The sequence below is a fragment of the Petaurus breviceps genome, unplaced genomic scaffold (genome assembly GCF_028583685.1).
Source record: "Petaurus breviceps papuanus isolate PSGF00001 unplaced genomic scaffold, PetGlider_PUasm1.0 90865, whole genome shotgun sequence".
Taxonomy (NCBI): Eukaryota; Metazoa; Chordata; class Mammalia; order Diprotodontia; family Petauridae; genus Petaurus; species Petaurus breviceps.
Genome location: NW_027187367.1, coordinates 13,997,395 through 14,007,869, shown reverse-complemented (window position 1 = coordinate 14,007,869; position 10,475 = coordinate 13,997,395). Strand labels below are relative to the sequence as shown.

The 10,475-nt window shown below is 38.1% G+C and overlaps 1 protein-coding gene across 4 annotated transcripts in view; it reads left to right on the top strand.

Moving 5' to 3' along the window:
• Positions 1-10,475, top strand: part of BTBD9 (BTB domain containing 9) — a 503,538-nt gene that overhangs the window by 382,168 nt on the left and 110,895 nt on the right. The gene's annotated exons all lie outside the window — the stretch shown is intronic.

Sequence of the window (10,475 nt, the reverse complement as noted above, 5' to 3'; positions counted from 1 at the left end):
AGCAGCCATCTAATCCAACCCATACACCAAAAGAATCCCCACCTTTATATGCCTGACAAGTGGTCATTTCCTTGAAAATATTTGAGGAGGGGAACCTCCTGAGTCAGCTCCTTTTACTTTTAGACAGCTCAAATTATTGCCAAGTTTTTTTTTTTCCTGACATCATGTCTCTTAAATGGTTTCCCTGCATCAAATCTGCCCTCTCCAATCCATCCTCCAAACTACTAGCTGCCTTAGTGATAAACAAACAAGAGATCTGACCATACTGCTCATCTGTTCAATAAAGACATTAAATAGATTCAGCGTGTTTATTAAGCATTTACTATGCTCTTCACAAATTGGCTAAACCCTAATTTTCTGACCTGATTATATATTACTCCCCTTCACACACTCTGGTCCAGACAAACTGGCCTGGCCTGAATGCTTTTCAAGATTCCCCTTCTTCACCTCTGAGTCTTAAGAATCCCTCCTTTTCTTCAAAGCTGAGGTCAAATGAAACCACCTTCAGGGCATTTCCTGATTCTTCTCCCCCAGCCCACAAAAGTTAATGCCTCCCTCCAAAGAAATTACCTTGTGTTCATTTTATATATTTTTATATTATATGCATATAATTGGTCTTCACCCTACCCCAGAGGAATATCTGGACCATATATATCTTATATATATACTTATATATTTATATTTATATATATATATATTTTTTTTTTATATTATATGCATATAATTGGTCTTCACCCTATCCCAGAGGAATATCGGCTCCTTGAAGAAGTGGTTTCATTTTTCTGGCACAGCACATAAGAGGTGTTTAATAAATGTTATTACTCATGAACTGCCTAGCTTTGGGCCAAATATTTACATCTTTCCACTCCAATTAAATAATTTTTCAGCATCTAACACTAAAACTGAAGGCACCTCTCTAGGCACTGTAGTAGCCAAAAAGATGAATAAACTGTGGCCCCTTCCCTAGAGGAATTTTCTGCCTTGTAAAGGGGACAAAACAAGTACAGAAGAAACCATATTCCAAAGCAGGACATTGTAAGTATAATAACAGAGCTACAAAGAAATATTATGGAGTTTTGGAGAAAGAAGGAGTGATGTGTGGATGAACCTTATACTACCAACTGTCTGCTGGATATCTACATCTAGATGTCTTTTAGACACTTCATACTCAGTATATCTAAAACAGGTCACCATATTTCCCCCAAACCAATCTCACTTTCTAATTTCCCTATTTCTATTGGAGGTGCCAATCAATCAAACATTTATTAAGCACCTACTGTATACCAGGAGCTGTGATGGGTATTGGAGAAAGACAAAAGCAAAACAACCCATGTCTTCAAGGACCTTAGATTCTTAATGAAGGAGACAACATACATATAAATAGATATGTACATAAAACATAGAAAGCAGATATGAAGTAACTTTGGAAAGAAAGATATTAGTATCTGGGGATAGGGGGTGAAGGGTGGGGAAGAGAGGGTCAGGAAAGGCCTCTTGCCTTATATGATACTTCAGTCTTAAAGAAAACTGGAAAACCAGGCATTTGAAGAGGGAAGGGAAGCATCCCAGGCATGGAGAACAACCTGTGCAAAGATATAAGGCAAGAAATGGAAGGTCATGTATGAAGAAGGAATAACAAGTATGTAAGAAGGCTAGAAAAGGTAGAATAGGGCCAAATTTTTAATTATTTAAATGCCAAATAGAAGAGTTTATATTTGGTCTTAGAGGTAATAGAGAAGCCAAGGGAGTTTATTGAATAGGGGAGTGACATGGTCAGTCACATTCACAACTTCAGAATCATCTTGGTTCTTCCATATGTCACACCTCCATGTCCAATCTTATTGATTCTACTTTTACAACATGTCTTGAGTTGATCAACTTCTAATTCCATGGCGTGTCCCCTGGTTTAGGCCTTCATTACTGCTTACCTGGTTATTGCAATGGCCTTCTCGATGATCTCCCTGCTTCCAGTTTCTGACCTCTCTAACACGTCCTGCATACAGCTGCTAAAATGGTGTTTCTGTGTCACTCCCATACTTAGAAATCTTAAGTGGCTTCTCTTACCTCTAGGATAAAATTCGAAATCTTCAACCTGGAAATTAAGGCCTTCCACAGTGTGACTCCTGCCTCCCTACCATTTAAGTGTTATTATGTTACCCTGCTTCACATGGCCATCATTCCAGTCAGAGTGACCTGGCTGTACTTTACCTTTGCATCTCCCCTCTTTCGTACTTTTTTATAGTTGATTTTGCTTGTTCTCCATCTCTGTCTTATAGTACAACTTAGAATCCCCTCCTAAAAGAGACTTGACCTAGTCGGTAGTGTGGTTTTCTTTTTAAATTATTTTGTATTAGTCCATTTTTATTTACTTATCTTTGTCCACATTGGATCACATCATGTAAGCTCTTTAAGGGTACAGGTTGTTTCATTTTTATATTTCTAATGCATGTAATGAGCATATAATTATTTGTTGAGTTTAACTGAATAAATTCAGAGGAGATCAAAAAATCTTGATGGATAAAGTGCAATTCGAGGTAGATTTTGAAATATGTCTACAATTTCAAGAGAAATGTAGGGGAAGAATTTAAAGTGGAGGCAACAGTGTCCAAAGGGCTATAAAGCTGCGCATACCCTTTGACCCAGCAATACCACTTCTAGGTCTGTATCCCAAAGAGATCATAAAAAGGGAGGAAAGGCCCACATGTACAAAAATATTTATAGCAGCTCTTTTTGTGGTGGCCAGGAAATTGAGAGGGTACCTATCAATTGTGGGGAAGGGCTGAACAAGTTGTGATATATGAATGTGATGGATTGCTATTGTTCCATAAGAAATGATGAGAGTAGGACAGCTAGGAGGCGAAGTAGATAGAGCACTGGCCCTGAAGTCAAGAGGACCCGAGTTCAAATTTGATCTCTGACCAGACACTTGACACTTACTAGCTGTGTGATCCTGGGCAAGTCACTTAACCCCAATTGCCTCACACACACAAAAAGAAATGATGAACAGGCAGATTTCAGAAAAACCTGGACTTACATGAACTGATGCTGACTGAAATGAGCAGAACATTGTACATGGTAACAGCAACACTGTGCTATAAGTAACTTTGATAGACTTACCTTTTCCTAGCAATGCAAGGATCTAAGATAACTCCCAAGAACTTATGATAGAAAATGCTGTCCACTTCCAGAATAAGAACTATTGGGTCTGAATGCAGATCAAAGCATATTATTTTCTCTCTTTATTTTGTTTGTTTCTTCTTTCTCGTGGTTCCTCCCATTGGTTTTAATTCTTCTTTACAACATGACTAAAGTGAAAATATGTTTAATATGAATATGTATGTAGAGCCTATATCAGATTGCATGCCGTTTTGGAGAGGGGAGGGAGGTGGAGAGAATGTGGAACTCAAAATCTTACAGAAGTGTATGCTGAAAACTAAAAATAAATAAATTAATATTTAAATAAAGTGCAGGCAAGAGCATGTAGAAATAAGACTGCCACTTTGTCAGCATTTAGTGAGATCAATCAGTCATTCATCATGTGTCAGTCACTATACCTAGATGCTTGGGATACAAATATAATGAATAAAACAATTACAAATTTGCAAGGATCTTACATTCTAATAAATGAAATAAAACAGAAAATGAAATTTTCAAGATTTGAGGGGCTTCATCAATAAATGTTTCATAGAAGCTTAGGGCCAAAGGTTTATAATGATTTTAACTGAAGCTAAAAATGGTCTTACTAGATTTAAAAGAAGATTGGTGTAGGTCATAAGCATAAACCCAGCCTCTTTGTGGTTGATAATCAGTCAATTTCACCTACATGTAGAGACCATTATCAGCAAAGTCACTTGTGCCTTCAGCTCACCCACAGAGGTTTCAACAAACTAACTTAAGTCCAGAGACTTAGTGGAATGCATTTTCTTTGATTCTTAAAAAAAAAAAAAAATGCCAATTCAGTGGTGAAGCAGTCGTTGTTCAAAATCTGGCACAGAGTTAATCCCTTAAGAAAAGGATAAAAAATCCCATTCAGCACAACATAGTTTGTCATCGCATGCATAATGCAGACTTTCCAATTAGAACGCCTCAATTTGGAAACTTTCTTCACAGACTGATGAGAGAGCAATTATTTTAAAGGAGGGAAAATTCAGTCCACTGGGTTTGCCTCCAGTCACTTCTGACTCAAGCAACAAAGACAAGAATTTTGAAAACATATTTTCTATTGAATTTTATATCAAAACAACAGCAAGGAGAGCAATTAGTTGCTGTAAACTGAACCCCTGGTAATCAATGGTATGCAGCCAGCCAGAGCATTTATGTAAGATGTAAGCAAAATCACATCTGCTAATCAATTTTTAAAAACCTAACACTTCACTGCTTCTAAAGGAAATTCTACAATGAGAGCAAAGAAAGATAGAAAAAACATTTAATATCACTGCTCATTTTACACACTGCCCATTAGATAGGGTGAATTGTGGCAGCAGTTCAACATGGCTAAGGTGCCTCTTAGCCAGCCAGCTCCCTTTATTCAGCACCATTAGAAAAGCAGTTCCAATTTGTGTTTGCATGTGCATGATATATGTTAAAGAATTTTTGCATTATCATTTATAGTATAGCTATATCATGTTCAGAGGAGGCCAGGGGAGAAGAGCTTATTAGTTTTTCGTTTTTTAGGGCTTGGGATTTTTTGTTCTTGTGTTTGTTTTTGCAGGTAAACTCTTTGGGTAAGCAATTTTGGCTGTATGGAAAGACACAACTGCCTTAGCATCATTGCAGGTGTAAGAGATGTAGGAATAGATTTTCTTTGCAGGGAGAGAAATGAAGAGAGTTGTTTGTGTGTGTGTGTGTGTGTGTTTTTTTTTTCAGTTATCTCTTAATAGAACAAAATTCCCACAGCGGGTGAAGAAAGAGTAGGGTGAATTGTTTTTCTTTTATTGTTCTTAAGTTACACTTTCTGTTGAGTTGCATCAACCTAAAGTGTAGTCAATCCCATTCTGTTTCTACATTTCAGGTAGTATGTGACTCCTGTGGTATGTATGCAGATCTAAATTTTAAAATTCCAGGAGGAAAGAGCCAGATCCCCTTTTATCCATAATTTTAGTCTAACAATATTTTCTAATAGAGGTAGGGAGGAAAGGAGCAATGGAAAAAAGCGCTGTGCCTTGATTCAAATCACTTCCAACTTCGCAACCTTGGGCAAGTCAAACTTGCTGGACCTCAGTTACCTTGTCCATAAAATGACATTGTTAAACTAAATGGCCTCAAAGTTCACTTCTGACTCTAAATCTATTGTTCTTAATAGTTTTTGAAAAGGTTAATAAGGCTCACAGACACATTTACCTGGAGTCCGTACAATATTCAAGACCTAATGAGATTACAATAGCAATGCATTTTATATGTTATGATAGAGACAAGCCCCAGCCATCATGCTAAAAGACTTAATGACTTGCTGGAAACTGCACCATGGTGTCCTTGACTTCTCACTCCTCCTCATCCCTCTCCTCCATTCCTTTTTCACCATTCACATAGCCACATCTTCCTTCAGGTTCTCATCACCTCTCTTCTGTACTATTCTAATGACCTCTTATGACATTTCCCTGCTTCAAGTCTCTCTCCATAAGCTGCCAACTCCCTACTCAGTTAACTCCCTATAACCTCTAGGATATAATATAAGCTTCTTTTGACTTTTAAAGCCCTTCACAACCTAGCTTCCATGCCTGAAATGTATTCCCTCCTCACTTCTAACTGATGGGTTCAGTTACTTCTTCAAGATTCGGCTTGTGAATTCCTGATCCCTTCCTCAACTGCTAGACCCTCCCTTCCAAAACTTCCTCCTGTGTGTACTCTGTGTGTGTGTGTGTGTGTGTGTGTGTGTGTGTGTGTGTGTACACATGCATTGCTTTCCCTTGAAAAGAATTTAAACTCCTTGATAGCAGAAGGTGTTTTGTCTTTGTGTCTTTGGTGCCTAGTACATAATTGTTTGATCGATTGGAAATCTTTAAGCTTTAAAAAAATAAGTTTGAATAAAATACTTAATAATAATACTTTTAGAGTATGCAAGTATCTTTAGGTACACACATTTAACATTTTTATTCTTAAAATGTCTTCATTATTGAAATACCTTTAATGGAAGATTTAAATTATTGACATCAAGATTTAAAATCATATATACATATATATTTATTTATAAAAGCCTTCATTCTCCAAAATCTTCAAGCCAGTCCTTAAAGCATTTCTGAGTTTGAATAAGTTCTACCATTTGGATGATGGAGTAGAAATCTAGCCAATTCATAATTATCCATAGTGATAGGAATATGAAAGATCCTGGATAATTGAAACCCATAAATAATTGAAAATCCCATTTTTACAAATAGCTTCAACCTGTTTTCAGTAATGCTGATAAAAAGCAAAACTGGTCTTATCTTTTCCTGTTTTTTGATTCCCACTAATAAAAGTGCTCATTTTAGTCAGTCAGTAGCATTTATTGAATACCTTGTGTATACAGTAAAATTCAACAATCCTTTGTTCAGTGTCTGATCTGTTAGACACTTTGGGATGCCAATATAAATGAGAACTGATTTCTAACTTACAGGAGCTTGCTGGGATTAGAAGAGAAATATCTTTTTTTATTAGACCTTTAATCTTATCTAGACAGTGAGTTCTCTGAGTAAGATCTGTGCTTTCCTTACAGCTTGAGTCTTAAAGAGTTGCCTGGGGCCCTAAGTGACAGTAACCATTTTTTTTTTAAGCAGATGAGTGATGTGATCATATTTGTGCATAAGGAAACTTGCTCAGATTCTTGCAGCTACTATGTGTCAAAAATGGGCCTTGAACCCAGGTCTTCCTGACTCCAAGGCCAGCTCACTGTGCACCACAACACATCGTCTCTGCTGGGAGAAATAACACATGTACACAAATAACTCTTGCAATATAAGAGAGTCACAACCAAAGTGTTGTGAAAATTGAGGATCAGAAGAGAATCAGTTGATGATCAGAAAGAGAAGTTAGCATTTGAAATTAAAGCATGAATAGAATTTCAACAAATTGAGAGTCATTTCCAAGCACAGAGAACAGCAAGAATAAAGGCACAGTGGGGCAGCTAGGTGGCGCAGTGAATAAAGCACCAGCCTTGGAGTCAGGAGGACCTGAGTTCAAATCCAACCTCAGGCACTTACACACAAAACACTAGCTATGTGACCTTAGGCAAGTCACTTAACCCCATCTGCCCTCCAAAAAGAAAAAAAAAAGCAAGAATAAAGGCACAGAGATAGAAAAGTATAGGACTTTTTCAGCAGATGATGAATAGTTCATTTTGACTAGAATATAGTATGTATAAGTTAAAACTGATCGGGTAAGTTGAAGACAAATTATGCAGGATTTGTAGTACCTGCCTAAGTACTTTCAACTTACTTCAGTAGGCAATAACCATTCAATGAATTTAAGCTGATGAAGGACATGATCAGATCTATGTATAAGGGAAATTAATCTAGCAAGTATGTGAAAGATGGATTAGTCAGAGGTGATAGTGGGAAGGAAGGTGATGAGGAGGCTTTGTAATGTCTAGGTGACTATTAATAGAACTGTTCTGCTAAGGTAATGAGGACCTGAGCTACAATTGTGTCAGTACAAATAAAAAGGAGGGAATAGATGAGAAAGAGATTGCTAAATAGGACTCATTAAAAGACTACATCAGCCTAGTTGATATGAATGACAAATGTATAATCAATCTGTAATAGAGTATGATCACTGATCAGTTAAGAGATTTAACCTCCTTGATGAAAGACTATGGTTTCCGTATGGCAAAAGCATATTTTATTAATTTATTAGAGTTCTTTTAGGGGAAAGTATTCATGTGGATAAAGGAGAAACAGTGAGTGTAACTTTTTAAAATTTGCCAAAAGATTTTTACCCTAGTTCTGCCCCAACTTTAAAAAATTGAATCAATTTGGGTTTGGGAAGAGTGTTGTATATTGAAGAGAGAACTGATGTAGAAACAAGGAACAAAGTATTCTTTTTATACATAGTGAGATACCTAGAAATCAGTATGAGAATAGAATTTAACTAACAGATTGGTGAATTGCATGGACAGCTGTGCACAGTAAAGTCTCAAAATCTATAGTTGACATTGTCTTAATAGATAAATTTTACATATAATCTTAAAAGCTGACAAAGGAAGTGGGGAGTAGAAGAGTGGAAAAGCATTTTTATTGTGGGCTAAAAGTCCAGTAAAATAATGAGTGAAAAATAATCCAAATCATATTTCTAAATCAGTTCCAAAAAGTAATAATCATAACCCAAGAAAGGAGCCTCAGAGTCATTGCAGACCTTTGCCTGCAAGCAATCTAACACATTGATGTGACCAGCAAAGGTCAGCATGGTGTGTGTGTGTGTGTGTGTGTGTGTGTGTGTGTGTGTGTGTGTGTGTGTGTGTGTTTTAGAGCAAGATTTCAGGTCTTTCTTACTCCAAGGCCAGCTCTCTATGCACCACATCATATCACCTCTGCTGGGAGGAAGAATACATGTATGCACAAATAACTATTATACTGAATGTAGCACAAGTTCATAAGAGAGGTACAAGCACTGCTGCAAGAATTGAGCATCAGAAGATAATTTGATGAGGGAAGCACCCTCTAGTCCTGAGGCCCCTCCATACCTCTGATTAGAGAGGGAAAAGGGTGAGTATCTGGGAGCTCCTCCCTGATCCTTCTCCATTTAAGGATGGCAGCAGGGAATTCTTAGCATTTTCTACTCAGCTGCATTCCTAGACTCTATCCTTTAGAGAAACTCATCATTCTGCAAAATGAAATCAACTCAGAACCTCAGACCTCCTGGGACTTCTCCCCACTCCGGCTGCATGACTGTCATGCTCTTGAGTGCCCTTGACCATCACCCTCCAGCCCTCTCCATCTATACCTCTCTTTGTATCCTCAGCACTTAGCACAGAGCCTGGCGCATAGTAGGGGCTTTCTAAATATTCATTGACTCTGACTCTAGTGTGTAGCGTGTTATATTCAGTAACAAATTCAGTAAGCACCTACTATATACCGGACACTGTGCTAAGCACTGGGGATACAAATAAGAAAAAGAAAGACAGTCCCTGTCCACTAGGAGCTTACAATCTCATGGGGGAAACCATACGTGAAAAGAAACTGATAATCTTTCTGCAAAAACAGAAGCAAATATGATCCTAGCCTTGTACAAAATGATGGGGTATCCATATTTGGGATACAGTGTGCTATTCTGGTTATTATAGGCCAACAAAAATAATGATTCCAGAATATTAGCATAGGGAAACATTCCTTAAATTTGGAAAGAGATTAGGTTTAAGGTAAATAAGTAAAAGTAAATAACACAATACCCAGTGTCTTAAAGACTTGAGGATTTCCTTAATACAAGACTGAAATTTTCATTTTAGTTTTAGACTAGACCTGTGATGTTGTAATGTAATGCCAAAAGAAAGGCAACTTCCCAGGTTCAAAATACCAGCATAGGTGCTCTCCATTTTATTCAGTGACAAACCAAGAACAGAGAAGATCAAAACATGACATCATTCAAAATACAGCATTTACTAAATGTGATTAAATAATCTCCAAGTACTACCCCACCCCAGGACCTTCCAATCATTCAATCAATTACAAAGTCTCTGTTCTAAATACTTCTCCACCCCTAGGCTATACCTTAATTAAGTCCACCACAAAGCCCCTCTTCTCAAATGGAGATTAGTTTCCAAACATAAGGTCAAAAGTTCCCCACCCCTGGATCACAATTGAATCTACCCCAGAGTTACATCAAGTTTAAACACAGTACTTAATACCCAAATGGAGGTCTTTTCTTCATCTTGACAGGAGGCAAGTTCTCAGCAATCTTAGTTCCTGGGGAGACAAGGCTTAGCAAAGCCACAAGATACATTGCCAGTCCCTTCATGAATTTATCCTCTGTCTGTAGAACAGTCCTAGAACCCCTGAACACATTAGCAAAGCCCTCTCCCAGGATTTCTGTAAACATACAACAAGAAAATCCTTCTTCAGGGCTTCTGAACCAACAGAAAGGCTCCCAGACCCCTGCAACAACAGCACTGTCCTTCACCAGTGGACAGTATTCACTCTGTCTGCAGGACAGTCTCCAGACCCCTGCAACAACAGCACTGTCCCTCACCAGTGGACAGTATTCACTCTCTGTCTGCAGGACAGTCTCAGGGCTTCTTAACCAAATGCCAGGTTCCAGGACTTCTTCAACAGGACAGTCTTTCACCAGTGGACAAATCTGGCAAAAGAACATCAAAACAGACAGACAAAGTACCAGCAAAACAGCCATGTCTCCTCAGTCCTTGGCAGCTCAGGGGGGCAGGTCTCAAAAGTCCAGGGCAATTCAAAGCGGCTACCAGCAATTCTCTTAGCCTCTCTCTCTCTCCACGAGGTGCTGCCTCCAAAAAGATCTTCTGCCTCTCTCTCTCTCTCTCTCTCTCTCTCTCTCTC